At 39.0% G+C, this 17,792-nt stretch overlaps 1 long non-coding RNA gene across 1 annotated transcript; it reads left to right on the top strand.

The window, feature by feature from the left end:
• Positions 1–5,395: 5,395 nt before the first annotated feature.
• LOC124553772 lies at positions 5,396–16,917 on the top strand. Its single transcript, XR_006968130.1, has 3 exons — positions 5,396–5,491; positions 7,030–7,125; positions 16,119–16,917. It is a non-coding gene; the product is annotated as an uncharacterized LOC124553772 (long non-coding RNA).
• The last annotated feature ends 875 nt before the right edge of the window (positions 16,918–17,792 follow it).

Here is a 17,792-nt window from a genome sequence, read left to right as displayed (position 1 = left end):
ACAAACGCCAAATACAAAATTCTTAGGAATTTGGTTAGAAGAGCATCTAAAATGGGACAAGCATATAGATGTGCTCAATAAAAAGTTAAGTAAATGTTGCTATGTATTTAGAATGCTCAAAAATTGCTGCAGTGATCAAACAGTATTGTGTACATATTATGCATTTATGCATAGTCTTTTGCGATATGGTGCATATTTTGGAGCAATTCAAGTCCGGCAAAACGCTCTTTTATTATTCAAAAACGAGCTATAAGGATCATAAAAGGAGTTACACCTAGAGATCCATATAGAGAATTTTTCAAGGAATATAAAATCATGACTCTTCCATCCATTTACATCTATGAAAGTATATGCTTTCTGAAGTCTCACCCCCAGTTTTCTTCTTTAAACAGTGAGTTCCATGACTATACAACAAGACAGAGTAATGAATTTCACAGAGAAGTGCATATGAAAGCCCAATATAACAAGAGTGCAATATACCACCCAAAAATTCTCTATAGTGCTCTTCCCTTAAGAACAAAAAGGATTCAGCAGCTGAGCAGTTTTAAAAGTGACCTCAAAAGAATGTTAATCAGTAATAGTTTTTACAGTGTTAGTGAATATATGAATTCTTCAGAAAGATAGCGTGCCTTCACCTATCTTATAAGTTACTCATATACAAACTTGTGTCATGGGGTAGACTCTTTTATGTACACACAAAACTTAATTAATCTGTCAATATAGAGTGTTATAATCATTGTTTCTTGTTGCTGTCCATTATACACAGAATATATGTAACTTATTTGTGTCCTATATTGTTACAAATTTATATCATGTAAGCTATAATTGTTTTTCCCATATATTTAATTCAGATTATTCACTGATAGTTTTTACATAATATGTTGTTATTCATATTTTTTCTGTATGTAACATATGACAAATCCCATATCATTGTACATGATAAAACGGGTGCTCAATAAACTAAACTAAACTAAACTTGAGTGTTTATATTTTCAAGTTCTTTATGTGTCTGTGTGATCTCGTGTCAGTTTTTGCTTGTGTGGCACCTACATTATTGTTACCTTCCTTCCTACTGACTGTTACAGGTTTTGTTTTAATCACTGGTTTATCTGCATTCTGCTCACATGTTTCCGAGCTGTCTATTACAGGTACGTGAATGCGTTGACTGTTTGTAGACCCTCCATAAACAAAGTGCACTACCTTTATGTGAGGTCAACAGTTTGTTGAGTCGTATTCTGGTTTTAATCTCTATGTCTCTGCTGTGGGTGTGTTAGGACTTTGTGTTTCATTACTATTTCGAGATGTGTTAGTGTGAGTGCAAAGGGTACGTGTGTCGTCCAGGCGTACAGCTGTTGGTGATGCTGAGGATCAAAAAGGAGTTGTCACATTTTTAATTGGGGATGCGGTGCAGTTTAAAAACTTTGATATCGATCTTGGGACGACAGCCTGCCAAGCAGTGGCCACTGTAAGTTATTCTCCTACTAGAGCATTTACTATTGTCACCATATACAAACCTCCTCAGTGTTAATTACGAAACTTTGCTTTGGATCAGATTCTTTGCCAGCTTCAAACGTCATTCTCCTTTGTGCAGATTTCAATGCACAGTGCTCTGTATGGGTTTGGGAAACGGACGTTGTAGTTGGCAGGGATTTGCTTACACTTCTGGGAAATCTCATTTTAGTACACCTTAGCGATGGTTCTCATACCATGCTATATAACCCATACGGACGACCATCAACCATTCATTTGACATTTTGCTCCACTGACTTTCAGCATGTAATGGAGTGTAAAGTCGAAAAAGTCTCTCTTGGCTGGGATCATCTCCCTCTGTAAACTTCGATAGACCCACAAATAAATCCTGTTAATGTTACAATTCAAATAGCAGCTGCCATATCGAGGTGGAGCAATAGTCCCTGTCTGATGGACACCAAAGTGCTCTAGAACTATAGCACAATGAAGGCCTGTGTATGGTCCTTTTGGAAAGAACGGATTATAGAAAACTTCACTGTGTATTAGGAAATACCTATGAGAGCTCGAAGACAATTAAAAGACATTACAAGGAACAGCTGGAAAACCTTTCATCAATCTTTAACTAAAAATTTAATCTTGCTGATGTATGGAAAATTGGTTTCTTAAATACAAGAACTCGACTACCTGTAATGAACTGAACACCGTGAGCTTCTGCAGTCAAGCAGCTGTTTCATCCACCAGAATACAGGGACCACAATCATCATCTACTAGGGCGATTTTCGTATCAAGAATTCAAGTATTATAATGGAGGTATACTCCTTGGCTGGCAAGGACATTATTCACTATCGAGTGATAGAAAATCTCCCAGGCGTAGCACTCTGTAAACAATTGCACAAGTTTAACTAAATTTGGATGAACGACACAAAACAGAAGATTGGACATGTTTAAAACCACATAAAGATGAAGAGCAGGCCATATCATATCCACCTATTTCCCTTTCTTCCTGCATCCGCAGAGCTGTAGAGCACCTGATCAAAAATCGCTTGGAATAGCGGTTGGTATCAAATCAAATCCTGCCAACGATTTAGTATGGGTTTCGAAAATGCAAAGGAGCAATCGATAATTTAAATACTTTAATCTCTGATATCTGTGACGCAGCCACATGGAAAGAAACTATCTCAGCCATCTTTGTTGTTGTTGTTGGTGCTTATGATAATGTGCACATGTGTGTGTTGCTACGGAAGTTGCAATCCGCTGGAAGCAGTTTCTTCCCTATGAATGGTGCGGATACTGGAAGCAATTGCAAATTAAAATTCACTGCACTGAAGTCCTTCCAATGTTCCAGTATGACCATCATGGCTCTTCTCAGATCATTCATGTAACATATTTTGATTATTCTAGCACCGGAAAAGGAGCTTTCACCCCTCTCATACCTCACGTAAAAGTGGACAAACTATACTCAAATTTGTACTGATGGCTCAACATGGATATGGAACATTATGTGAGGTGCACATTTCTCTGCCAAAAAACTGCCAAACAAAGGAAGTTCCAACTACCTTGTGATGCTTCCATTTTTCTCGCTGAAACATTCACTGTTCTGCAGACAAGAAAATAGTTACACTCCATACCAATCTCCAAAGCAGTAATAAGCACTGTCTTGCATAGCGTATGAAACTCTATTAGTGATCCGAATTGGAACAAACGGACCTGTCAGTTTGCCCTACACCTAGGAGATCACTACTATCAAGCTAAACAGACTGGTCACGTTATAGAAATCATTTCGATTAAATGACATTTTGACATCATCCATAATGATAAAACAGACCAAATAGCACAACATGCGGCTAGCAGTGGAAGACCTTTAAACACCAGACTTTGAAACACAGACCTCCTTTTACAGATCAAACGACAAGCGATTCTTTCTTGGCCAGTGGAATGGACTGATAGTCATCAAATACAGGGTAAAAGGTATCTAGCCAAACACAACGAGATGGCAATGGCTCGTGAAGTGCAAACAGTCAAGGATATTAATATCATCTACTGTGTAGATGGATGCATCTCAATCACTAATCATTCCCTGCCCACTTACATTAGATTGGCGTATTGGGGACACCTTATTGTCAATGTGGTGGCATCACAATTTGTGATGTCAGTAACACTGTGTGATCAACAGAGACAACGTTGTATAGGAACTCTTGAGACTCGATTACTGCCACTTACTCTGTTCTTGGAAATCAGCCCAGGAGTATATACAATGCCTTCGCCAAGTATATGGCTTAAGAAGATATAAAAAATGAGAAGTAATGAACAGGAATAGAATTACCGACTTCCAAACAAACAAATGGTTTACTGTTATTTTTATCCATTACTCTCAACGAATGAGTGTTACCATTATATTCTCAAATCGCATTTACGTATGTCTCCTCTCCACAGTCTGTCTGATCAAGATTACACTGCTCTAATTGTCGTTTTATTTAAATTATGGTGGCTAAATAGAGTCGCGCTGGAGGATAAAATTAATAAACTAAGAAAAAGAGTAAGTACTGGTTAGAGAATATGCTTCAAAATTTCTGTTAATATAAAACTAAGAATTTGCACACATAATGTTCATTTGCTCTGAGAATACGATTAGGAGAATTTTCTCTGTTTTAGTCATACGACCCCATAACCCAAAAAAATACTAGCGTCTATACCTACATCTAAATCTGCATGATTACAATTCACAATTAAGCGCGCGGCAGAGGGTTCATCGAACTACCTTCAAACTATTTATCTACGGTTACACTCTCTAGCAGTGCGGGGGTAAACCGAGCACTTAAAATCTTTCTGTGCGAGCTCTGATTTATCTTGTTTTATCATGATGATCGTATCTCCCTATGTAGGTGGAAGCCAATTGAATATTTTCGCATTCGGAAGTGAAACTTCACGAGAAGATCCGCCGCAACAAAAAAGCTCCTTTGTTTTAATGACTTTCACCCAAATTTACGCATTATGTCCGTTGCACTCTTTCCCCTACTTCGTAATAATACAAAACAAGCTAACCTTCTTTGAACATTTTCGATGTCCTCCATCCCACCTGATGCGAATCTCACACCGCACAGTAGTACTCCAGAAGAGGGCAGACAAGCGTAGTGTACACACTATCTTTAGTCTATCTGTTGCATGTTCTAAGTTTTCTACGAATAAATCCCAGTCTCTGGTTTGCTTTCCCTACAACATTATCTGTGTAATCGTTCCAATTGAAGTTATTCGTAATTGTAGTCCCTAAGTCATTAGTTAAATTTACAGCCTTTAGATTTGTTTGATTTATTGTGTAACCAACATTTCGTGGATTTCTTTTAGTACCTTCTTATGTGGATAACTTCACACTTTTAATTCCTTAGAATCAGTTTCCACTTTTTGCATCATACAGATATCTTGTCTAAGTTATATAATTTATTAACACCCCAAATAGAGGCCACATACTGGACGGGGTGTAGTGTAAATTAAGATACGCTATTCTAAGTTATCATATCAGAACGCTTCTGTTACGTTTCAAAGTATTTCACGTAAAGCGACGCTGCGGAAGATTTCATGAAGGACGAAGTGATACTTTGAGCCGGATGCCTAAAACTGGCTAGTTATAGTGGATGTAAATACTGTTAAGTTTCACAAATTTTAAATACGGTAAGTAAATTCTTCACAGGGTATTATTATAAGTGTGACAAAATTTCAAAAAAGGAAATTGTAACCTTGACATCTCTCCTGCCAGACATAAGCTCTGAAATAGTGTGAGTTATGAAATGAATAAAAAACATTTCACTGACGTAAAGCGCGTGAGTGTACATAGGGCGCCCGTTCTGGCAGAGCAACAACATTGTATGCAAGGCTGTGAAGCATCCTTGATAGTAGATTCTTTCACAGTACACTTCTTTGAGAACCGTGTTGTGTTTCAAGAATTAATTGTTCTATATATATAAAGAAAAGAAAAAAACAGTTGCAATATTGTATTTAGCAGAAATACGTGAATTAATGCCTCCAGGTATGAAATAAGCTACTGAAATTTATAATCATGTATGTTGGAAATACGAAAGTTTTTTTTGAAACAGCATTAATGCAAAATTTATGTTATAGTTTATTTGATCTTGAGAAGCAGTAAATGCCTCCGAGTTATGTTAACTATACTAATACAGTGTTAATTAGTATAATGTTTGTTCCTGGGCATACTTCAAAGATATTTTATTCCGTACCTGGAAAGTAGCAGTTGCGTCACCATTGGCGACATCTGTAATATACTGAGACGGCGTGTTCATCCCGAGAGAGAAAGTCATAGTTAGTGTTAAATACTTCGTTATAGACCAGAAGAAATGCATAGTGAATGTCGCAAATTTACTCCCTACATTAGTGTCGTTATGGTGGCTTGTTTAGCCCATGGGCTGTGATGTCTGTGAACGAGGAACAATAAAGTGTTTTGCTGTCATCTGATGTAGAGCTCCTTCAGTCTGTAGCATGAGCCATTGGTTCGTATTATTAAGTTCTTCAGATTAAAGCTTCCTCCGGTTATTACATAATTTCGTGGGTTGTTACGTTGGGATGAAAGGGAATGCCGAATTCTGTTGCATTTGCTGCGGCCATTTAGTGTGCTTCGGGCATTCACCTACTCGTACCGCTCGACAGGTCGCTAAATCGTGTATTGACAGAAGAACATAGTAATAGGCATGTTTCAGTGTGCTTTCGTAAAAACCTTTAGCAACAGTATTTTGGAGATGTGTAACAAACGAAATAGGTTCAGTAAGAGCTGCTGGTACGTGTATTTTTCAGTAAGTGCATTATTCGATATCAGAGAATAGAAGATTCGTTATCTGTGGTACGCACGTCAGAGAAAACGTAAGTCACTTCGTGAGGAAACGTGTTAAATGTTTGTGTTAATAATAGATCAGCTGTTTCTCAGTACAGTATGTGAACAGCAGTGTGTGTGGTACGCCCCCCCCCCCCTCCCCGTAGTGAGTTCATAAGGGTTGCAGCACTGCAGTAGTTAGTATGAAACCATGAAAATGCGGATGAAGAAAATTTCAACAAACTGCGTTAAAAATGCATATTAAATTTTCCGAGGAAAATGTGGTTCACAGTAAGAATTCCATTGCCCCTACAATTACTCATAAGAATACGGTCATAACCTCATGGGTTACAGTACAGGCCCAAAATAAATTCAGTTCAATATTTGTCTATCAAGATTTAAAGAGCCATCTTATCTTTTTTTCCGTCACGAGTAGTATTATAGTAAATGGTTTTATTCGGATTTGGTGAAGTAACTTTAGTCTCTCAGTTGTTTTGACTGATCATAATTCTGAAGATATTCATGGGGGGAAAAAAGGCAAGATGTCTCCCATAAATCTCGCAATTGTCTCCCAGCCTGAGATTTAGATATCCTGTTACTTTGTTTTGTGACGTTATAACCAGAAAGTTGTGAATCACTTTTTCCATTGAATATTTTGTGTTCCTGTGTAGTTGTCCATTTCCTGTGGCCAGTGGAGGGTTTTAAATTTAATGAGTGTTCTTATGAGAACCCTCGTTTTTCAGGTAGGCCTATACAAGACTATAGTCCTGGACAATTTGAAAACCATTTCAGTCAAAGAAGAAAAAACAGATGAGATGTGTGCTAAGCCAGACACCATGGTAAGTGACTTCCTTGTGTTTCTCACTGCTGTTCATTAATTGCTGTGTGCAGGATGGTGTGTTAGTAAGCGTAATTCATGTTATGTTGCTGGAAGCATGATGAATTCATTATAATAATAATGTTATCTGTCGATTTAATTTTCTAAAATTAATAAATTGCACAATAATCCTGAATCAGCTATGTTTTATGGCATACACGGCTGGTTTCACAACACACAAATTTCTTTCGTGTAGTGTAAAAAAGTAGAATAATTTAGCCATATGATGTTATCTGTGTACCCCAATGTTGTCATGGAACAAAAATTGTGTCAAAAGACTAAAAAAAGAGTCAAGTAACATAAATGCCATAAAATCTGTGTTTCTTTTGGGGCAGCAATTTTTATGGACTTCATGTCCCCTTTTTGCTCTTCTTGAACCTTTGTTCTTAGACAACATGGGGGTGAAGATGATCTCAGATGGTTAAGTGATTTAGTTTTCACACCAGATGATGGAACTTTAACTGCTCCAAAACCACCATGTGAGCAATAAAGTGTCTGCCCCATAAGAACTCTTTGTGTTGATGTTAAATGTGACATTTCATAACACTACATTAAAGTATGATTTGTATAGAACCTCACATTGAATGAAGAGGAGAGTTTACTAAATATCCATTAACTTATAATGCACAACTCAATGGAATTCATGGTATGTTAGTGTAGAAAGGGTTTATTCTGATTTGGTATTCTTCTTGTAAATGTCAACTCTTAATGTGCAGCAGAAGAATGGTCCCACTATGGTGAATATCAGCAATGTAAAGAGATCTATAAATTGAACCAGTACAGGTAGGGCATTATTAAGTTATATAGAAAATGTGATTTACTTGTTGTTAGGTGTTCCCTTCTAACCAAAAATAATTACTTTGGAATAGAGTTTGAAAAGATCACTGGTCTGAGAAGTTAGTTTCATGGCAGTTTACATCAAAAGCTGTCTTTGAATACGTAAACAAGGCTTCAGCACAAGCAACAGCTGTAAAGTTCAGTTTCTGATAAATGTCATTAGGAGTTAATTGTTATGCAGCCCAATAGGTGCAAAATGAAGGTCTGTGTTGTCAGCAAAGGTGTGAGTCATGAGATCACACATTGATTAGTGTAACTACCAATGAAAATCAATAGTGAGATGTGCAATCTAACAATCTTTAATGTGATTCTATAAAAGGCTGACAGTTCGCAATAAGTGATAACTAGGTGGTAATGGAATTCCTTTATTTTCATATTGTGTTTTGGGTGTAACCCATTGCCAGATGACCTACTAAATTAACAACACGTTTTTATACTGCAAATTTCAAAATGTATAGATATCTATTAATACAGGTATAAAGGTGTGAAAACCAAAATTCATATTGTTCTCACATAACTACATACTGCAATACAATATAATTAAAGAGCTATGACAAAGAAGTCTTTAAACTTATGAGACCATGAAGTTACTTTATTCACATAAAGAAGGAAATGCTGAGATGACATATGCACATCTAGCGGAAGAATGAATATAGTGGACCTCATCCCTACATAACTAACCTCATTTATGCTGGATGGCATGTGAGTGGTGGCTTTGCAGCCTGCCAATATAGGATAGTAAGCCATTACTTCTTACCAAGATTTGTTTCACAATAAGAACAGAAATTTTTACGCATTTAAGTTAGGATATATTTCATGCCAACATAAATGCAGAATAAAATATATTGAAGACAAGTAGTAAATATGAAGAAAGGTGAAGTAAAAAGATTTAATTACAAAGAAATGAATACCCTTAGTTGCATATGTGTTGCTATATGTCAACAGGTTCAGATGAAAATGTGTGCCCCAACCAGGAATCTGAACCCAGGATCTCCTGCTTACATGGCAGACACTCTGTTCATCAGAGCCACCGAGGACACAGAGGATAGTGTGACTGCAGGTACTTATCTCTGGTGCGCCTCCCGTGAGACCCACATTCTCAACTTATTGTCCCGCACTATGTTCATAATACCACTGTCTATTATACTCTTACTCGCGGTCTTACTGCCGAGTCCCGTTCAGGCACTGTTTGCGCATCCGCACTGAAGATAGTCAAATGTACAAAAGAAAGGTGAAAATTATATAAAGTGTGTGTGTGTGTGTGTGTGTGTGTGTGTGTGTGTGTGTGTGTGTGTGTCACACAGTGCCGGCAGCAATGCCACGATTAATGAGTATAATGGGCAGGGGAACTACGAATATAGTGCAGAACAATAAGTTGAGAATGTGGGTCTCACGGGAGGTGCACCAGAGATAAGTCGCTGCAGTCGCACTATCCTCGGTGGCCCAGATGTAGAGCGTCTACCATGTAAGCAGGAGATCCTGGGTTCAATTCCCGGTTGGGGCACACATTTTCATCTGTCCTCGTTGACGTATGTCAATGCCTGTATGCAGCTAAGGGTATTTATTTCTTTGTAATGTCATTCTAACGAGCTGCATGGTCACCGATGGTATCTGTTCTTCCGGACAGGCCTGAAAGAACAGATACCATCCTCATATATATAAAAAGATTTTACTTGGGCATAACAAGTACTTCTTTTGTAACTTGTTTTATTTGACTACGTGCATCGCAAAATGGAAGATCATACATTTATAACTGTGCAAAATACAGAAGAGAAATTAAGCTAGTAGCTAATCAAAAATGCTGAAAATCATAGTCGGTTACCATTCACTGTTTCATTGATTAGTTAGTACTTGGTTAGTACAACAATGAGAATAAAATGTTGATCATTCTTCTGTACTTACTACCTTAAAACACTTCAGCTTAGATGCAGTCTTTTCCTAGTTCCTGCAACTGGACCCTTAATTTCTTCATGATTTCTTCCGCATCTCCCATTACTACAAATCTAGTATGTGCTGTTTTGTGAGGTAAATATAGTGAAATAAAACAACCTCCAACCACCATATATACCAGTCGTGTAACTGGCAAAACCTATACTATCAAAGGTAGAGCCATCTGTGAAATGACTAGTCATCTACTAGCTGTTACGTGCACACTACTTGGCTTCTAATATCGGCATGACTACCACCAGGTTATCAGGATGAATGGGCATAGACAGAGGATGTATACTGGCAAACACAATATCCTGTTGTAGAGCATGCACTACAACATGACAGTGATGGCCTTGGTGCCTGTTTCACCACACATACCATCTGGATTCTTCCTCCAGACACCAGTCTCCCTAAAATCCACTGGTGGGAACTGGCACTACAACATGTCCGTTCTTGCCACCCACCTTGCCCTTATTTAGCTTAATTTCTTCCATCTCAGCATTTCTTCACAGTAGCTATTCCTTTCTTCAACATTTTAGTTTTCTATATCTTTCATTTTCTGACGTGTGTATTTTTTTCAACCCACCTCTATCACACACAGTGCCCTTGTTAACTTGTGTATGATGTTTTAGCAGTAATCTCTGTCTTCCATACTGCCCTATTTTCCACTTTTTATCTCTCAGGTTTTCAAACCTTGTCCAGTGCAGTTCCCAACAATCACTTTCCTTCTCATCCCATCTGGTAATTCGCCCATGATATGGGGTTCCGGGTGACTCCTCTGAACTCTACCCCTTTTCCTAAACCTCACTAGTCTTTTTCCTTCATACCAAGTGAGGTGGCGCAGCATACTCACATTTTGGAGGAAGACGGTTCAAACCTACATCCGGGCATCCTGATCAGATTTTCCTTGATTTCCCAACTCGCTTCAGGCAAATTCTGGGATAGTTCTTTTAAAAGGGCATGGCAGACTTCCTTCCCCATCCTTCCGTAATCCGATGGAACTGATGACCTCACTGTTTGGCCTCCTCCCCCAAATCAACGAACCCACCAATCCTTTTCCTTCGTTCCCCTTCCTTCCCCTTAAATTCTTCTGCCAGGAGGAGCCAATGGCTCTGAAAGCTTGCATACATAATACTTTCTATATCTGTGTTCGCCTCCCGCTGTTTGGTGAGTAGATTTTGTATCTATCCAGTTACACTGCAGGTTACTTTGTAACTACAATTTTATGCTAAGGCTAATTACACTTCTGACCATTAAAATTGCTACACCAAGAAGAAATGCAGATGATAAACGGGCATTCATTGGACAAATATATTATACTAGAACTGACATGTGAGTACATTTTCACGCAATTTGGGTGGATAGATCCTGAGAAATCAGCACCCAGAACGACCACCTCTGGCAGTAATAACGGCCTTTATACACCTGGGCATTGAGTCAAACAGAGCTTGGATGGCATGTGCAGGTACAGCTGCTCATGCAGCTTCAATACAATACCACAGTTCATCACGAGTAGTGACTGGCATATTGTGATGAGCCAGTTGCTCGGCCACCATTGACCAGTCGTTTTAAATTGGCAAGAGATATGGAGAATGTGCTGGCCAGGGTGACAGTCGAACATTTTCTGTATCGAGAAAGGCCCCTACAGGACCTGCAACATGCAGTCATGCATTATCTATCTGCAATGTAGGGTTTCGCGGGGATAGAATGAAGGCTAGAGCCACGGGTCGTAACACATCTGAAATGTAACGTCCACTGTTCAAAGTGCCGTCAATGTGAACAAGAGGTGACAGAGACATATAACTAATGGCACCTCATACCATCATGTCGAGTGATACGCCAGTATGGCGATGACGAATACACGCTTCCAATATGCGTTCACCGCGATGTCACCAAATACAGATGCAACCATCATGATGCTGTAAACAGAACCTGGATTCATCCGAAAACATGGTGTTTTGCTATTTGTGCACCCAGGTTCGTCGTTGAGTACACCATCTCAGGCGCTACTGTCTGTGACGCAGCATCAAGGGTAATCGCAACCATGGTCACTAAGCTGATAATCCATGCTGCTGCAAAGATCATCAAACTGTTCGTGCAGATGGTTGTTGTCTTGCAAATGTCCCCATCTGTTGACTGAGGGATCGAAACGTGGCTGCATGATCCGTAACAGCCATGCGGATAAGATGCCTGTCATCTCGACTGCTAGTGATACGAGGCTGTTGGGGTCCAGCACGGCGTACCATGTTACCCTTCTGAACCCACCGATTCCATATTCTGCTAACAGTCATTCGATGTTGACCAATGCGAGCAGCAATGCCGCAATATGATAAACCGCAATCGTGATAGGCTACAATCCAACCTTTATCAAAGTCGGAAATGTGATGGTACGCATTCCTCCTCCTTACACGAGGCATCACAACAACGTTTCACCAGGCAACGCCGGTGAACTGCTGTTTGTGTATGAGAAATTGGTTGGAAACTTTCCTCCTGTCAACACGTTGTAGGTGTCGCCACCGGTGCCAACCTTGTGTGAATGCTCTGAAAAGCTAATCATTTGCATATCACAGCATCTTCCTGTCGGTTAAATTTCGCATCTGTAGCACATCATCTTCGTGGTGTAGCAATTTCAATGGCCAGTAGTGTATTTTTACTTCACTCTTTTTATAGTTTACTACTTGCCTTCAATATGTTTAATTTCCCTGTATGTTTGCATGAAATACACACTAATTTAAATGTGTAAATATTTATTATTGTAAAATAAATCATGGTAAAAAGTTATTATTTACCCTCCTGTATTGGCAGTTTGCGGCACAGTCACTCACAATCCATCTAGTACAAGGAAGGTTACTCATGTAGTGTTCCCAATTATATTCGTTTGTCTGCTAGCTGTCTGTATGTCCCCTCAGCATTGCTTTATTTGAATGCAGTAACTTCTTGGTCTTATAAGCTGGAAGGACTTGTCACAGTATTGTAATGTTGGTTTTCAAAACCTTTGTGTCTGTATTAATGCGTTTCTATACATTTTCGCATTGTGTTGTTAATTTAGCAGGCCATCTGATGATGGGCTGTACCTGAAATGCATTATGAAATATTTTTAGAAATATATTATAAACCATCAATTGAAAAGTTTGTTCATAACCAACTCCTAAATTCACTTCACATTGTTGTAAATAATATTACAGGAAATTGAAGCCCTTCTATGTGTGAATTGTGAAGCCCCATTTGCATATGACTTGAAATTTGACAAAATGCAGCCATTTGGAGTGTGGTCAGCTATTGGCTGGCAAACTAACTCATGGGCCCAAGAGTGAAACTGTTGAAATGGTGTTATTCCTGTACTTGAATTTTAATAAATATAAATGTGCTTCATTATAGATTTTAAAAAGTGAGGTATCAGTTTGGGATTACTTTTGCCAGTAATTTCACAAATGTAATCCACACTCAGCTCTGTGGAAAAAATTAGGACAGTAAGTAAATATAACAAATACTGATAGGGTGGCTAAAGCATAATGACAATTGTTGTGACAGACTGATCTGTCCCGTAGCCCAAAGTATATATTAGGTTGTAAGGTGACTCCTTGGTTGTAAGTTGGCAAAGTCACTGAATGTTAATTCTTCTTTGTTGCTACATACTGATGTACAGCATAGCTGGATGTATATGTTACTTTGAGAAGTGACAGTTTGATTGTGAGTTGGCAAATCTAACAGATGGTATGTCATGAGAATAATGATAGTTTATTCTTATTTTGGCATTCATTTTATGCCAATTTAGTTTTTGGCATGAGGTTCTTATTCACCATTTTCATATCGTTATGAGTTAATCCAGATTACCACGCTCAACATTTGCTTGAAAATACCTTTTAAAATATGATTATAACACTGATAGCTTAAAATAAGTCTTTCTAAATTAATTGAAAATTTTGAAGTTCTAAAATCAAAGGTAAGGAGTTCTGTTGAACACTGCTTAACCTTGGAGCTGAACCTTAGAAAATGGCGAGAGACCATGAGAGATCTTCTTTCACTTCATGTGCTACTTCAATTACAGGGCTTTCCATTCCTCTCCTTGAAAATTTAACCATAATAGCCTGTCACAATGTTCATTAAAAAATGTTTGAAATTATTTTCATGCTCCTGCTAACACAGTTAACTGCATGGTGTGTTAAATGTTAATAACAACCACCACAACCATGTTTCAAGTACATTTGCTACACCAAAACCCGTTTCATTGTAAAAGAACGTCTCCAGGTGGCATTGAAAATATGCCAACAGTGTTATGAACAAATTTTCACAAACTGGCAGAAATTTACTGATGGGACTCAAAAATGTGTATTCACCATGTAATCCAGTCAGAGAAGGAAAATGAGGGGAACAAAATTGTGTAGTCACAATTTTTTGCACAGGACTAGGAATGAGTGTCCTGAAAACTATACTGAAAATCTTGTCCAGTGATAGGTGTGCATTGGAGTGGTGGAGGGGTTGTTTAAAGGTTACTTTTTTATAATTGGTTGAATAACTTGAACAGTGCAGCTTGCAGCAAAAATATTTACCAATACAAATTTAAAATTTGCTACCAAAAAAGATTTTATTCATTTTTCTCCAGGACTAATAGTTTGTGTTCAAGGGGATAGGAAAAATTGCAACATTATGAAAATTATTGTTCTAAAGATGTAAAATTCGTGTTTACCTTGAAATGAAAGGAGTTAAAAACAAATGTTAAATGTGTTTACCACATCTAAGAACAGTAATCATATTTATGGATAAATTGTGTTCCGTGTGTGTTACAGTGTGGAGGTGGGAAGAATGTGTGGTAGAAGTGCAAGGGAAGCAAGGTTGCTGCTTTGTGTTCATGCACTTTCCTTCTTCATCAGTATGTAAGCTGAAAGTTGAGCAAGTGATTACCCACTTTAACCCGTTACATCACAAGAAGCAAGTACTGGGGGTTTCACAATTTTATATGGGACTTATGAAACACTTGTGATGCTTCGTACAGACATACTTGGGTGATGTTGATGCTACATGGAAAATTGGGTTCATGTTACTGTTAATATTAATTCAAGTAACACATTTGGACAGAATCGTCACAGCTGAAGCACTCCCAAAATCTGAATAGGTGCAGAGGCTTTTTGTGTCCTCACAACAGAATGAGATCAGCTAAGTGTTACAGAATTTAAGTTATTTTAACATAATGATGTTTTAAGGAACATCTTGTTCTCATTTGTTGAATACATAAGCCGTTCACAGATTGTGAGGCGGAGGTCTTCCTGGTCTTGACTCATAAACCGTGGGGCTTAACTTGGCAGCAACACGATGCATCCCAAAATGCTGTGTCAGTGTTTCGTGACATGATCCTACCAAAATGTTACATTCTTCTGCAATCTCTCGGACAGTTGGTCTTGATTGGCACACACAGTTTTGTTGAAGTTCCTGATAAGGGTGTCCTGAACAAGGGTCACCTGTAACTTCTGTCCGGTGAGTTTTAAACTGTGTGAACTACATGTAACATCGAGTATGGCTTAAGCACACATCACCGTGCGTTTTCTACATCGTTTGATGTGTGTCTGTAAAAGTTTTCTTGAGTTTCACGCAAAATTTAATGCAGACACGTGGCTCCTCTTAACTCTGCCACCTTGAAATTTGGAAAGTATGTGACACAACATGCTACTGAATATAGCACTGCACGGTAACTAGCAGACATACATCAACGAACCTTCTGGCAGTTACGCATTAAACACAGGGTGTGCAGAGATGCCAACCACATTTTGCTCCAACACACTATTAGCGAGAAATTACGAATGTTCTGCAGTATTCTGAACAGACCTCCTATTTCGTAATAATAAAAAGTCTGTAGGACACCACTAAAGAATAAGGCAGCATTTCAAGGTGCAGCTTTAAGGCTACCTACTTCCTCTCTGAAAACATCACATGATATCAACATTCTCAAACGTTGACAGCTATATGAAATGTGTCTGAGAAAATATTAAGTTCTTCCTTATACTTGAAATTATTATACACATTACTGAAAAAAATATACATATTTCCATCTTTTAGGGTGGGTGTACCTCAGAATCTTTAAAAGAGCTGGACCTAGTTTGAGATTTTTGTTACTCTGCATTGGTGGAACAACAGATAAACTACTTTATGTGCGGCATGACAGATTCCACTTACGTTGCACTCTGTATGTTTCAGAAGTGACTGTAATGGCAGAGATGAAGGCTGAGAGAGGGAGTTTTGTGAGCGACCTGCGCATGCTGCTGGGAGCTTAAAATGGCGCAGACGTGACTCTGGCGCCCAGGAGCTCGGAGCAGTCAGCACAGTCACATCTTGGCAGGGAGGAGCCCCGTCTTCGACGCCATGTTGTGTTTCTTGCATCTCACTTCACAACATAGCTGCGAACACGGGGCTTCTTGCTGCCATGTCGCAGATTGAGCATGCAGCCACTTAGCAGAGGTAACTGACGTAAGAGAAGCTCCCTTACAGCAGTTGTGAAACAATCCCTAACCATACCGTAGCTTGCATTATAGTCCAGCAACACAGTGGACTGAACTGTCCAAAATAGCAGCAAATGGGTTACATTTGCACACTCACATCTTGGCAGGGAGGAACCCCGTCTTCGGCGCCATGTTGTGTTTCTTGCATTTCACTTCACAACATAGCTGCGAAGACGGGGCTTCTTGCTGCCATGTCGCAGATTGAGATGCAAGAAGCATGCAGCAGAGGTAACTGACATAAGAGAAGCTCCCTTACAGCAGTTGTGAAACAATCCCTAACCATACCTTGACCTGCATTATAGTCCAGCAACACTGTGGACTGAACTGTCCAAAATAACAGCAAGTGTGTTACATTGGAATATGGAGTATCTTGCGTGGGTTATTTTGCCATCTCTTGACCCTAAATATTTATAAAAGAACCAATTCGCGATAGTAAAAAAAACTACACATCTTTCATTAATTGCAGCTAAAGGATAATTTGAAACCTAATACAAAAAACTAAATATCATAACTTCCCCCCAATGAACCATGGACCTTGCCATTAGTGGGGAGGCTTGCGTGCCTCAGCGATACAGATAGCCGTACCGTAGGTGCAACCACAACGGAGGGGTATCTGTTGAGAGGCCAGACAAACGTGTGGTTCCTGAAGAGGGGCAGCAGCCTTTTTCAGTAGTTGCAAAGGCAACAGTCTGGATGATTGACTGATCTGGCCTTGTAACAATAACCAAAACGGCCTTGCTGTGCTGGTACTGCGAACGGCTGAAAGCAAGGGGAAACTACTGCCGTAATTTTTCCCGAGGGCATGCAGCTTTACTGTATGATTACATCATGATGGCGTCCTCTTGGGTAAAATATTCCGGAGGTAAAATAGTCCCCCATTCGGATCTCCGGGCGGGGACTACTCAAGAGGATATCATTATCAGGAGAAAGAAAACTGGCGTTCTACGGATCGGAGCGTGGAATGTCAGATCCCTTAATCGGGCAGGTAGGTTACAAAATTTAAAAAGGGAAATGGATAGGTTGAAGTTAGATATAGTGGGAATTAGTGAAGTTAGGTGGCAGGAGGAACAAGACTTCTGGTCAGGTGACTACAGGGTTATAAACACAAAATCAAATAGGGGTAATGCAGGAGTAGGTTTAATAATGAATAGGAAAATAGGAATGCGGGTAAGCTACTACAAACAGCATAGTGAACGCATTATTGTGGCCAAGATAGATACGAAGCCCACACCTACTACAGTAGTACAAGTTTATATGCCAACTAGCTCTGCGGATGACGAAGAAATTGAAGAAATGTATGATGAAATAAAAGAAATTATTCAGATTGTGAAGGGAGACGAAAATTTAATAGTCATGGGTGACTGGAATTCGA

Source organism: Schistocerca americana, chromosome 11 (genome assembly GCF_021461395.2).
Source record: "Schistocerca americana isolate TAMUIC-IGC-003095 chromosome 11, iqSchAmer2.1, whole genome shotgun sequence".
Classification (NCBI taxonomy): Eukaryota; Metazoa; Arthropoda; class Insecta; order Orthoptera; family Acrididae; genus Schistocerca; species Schistocerca americana.
Note: the sequence above shows the minus strand (reverse complement) of the source record. Positions and strands in the feature narration are given on the sequence as shown.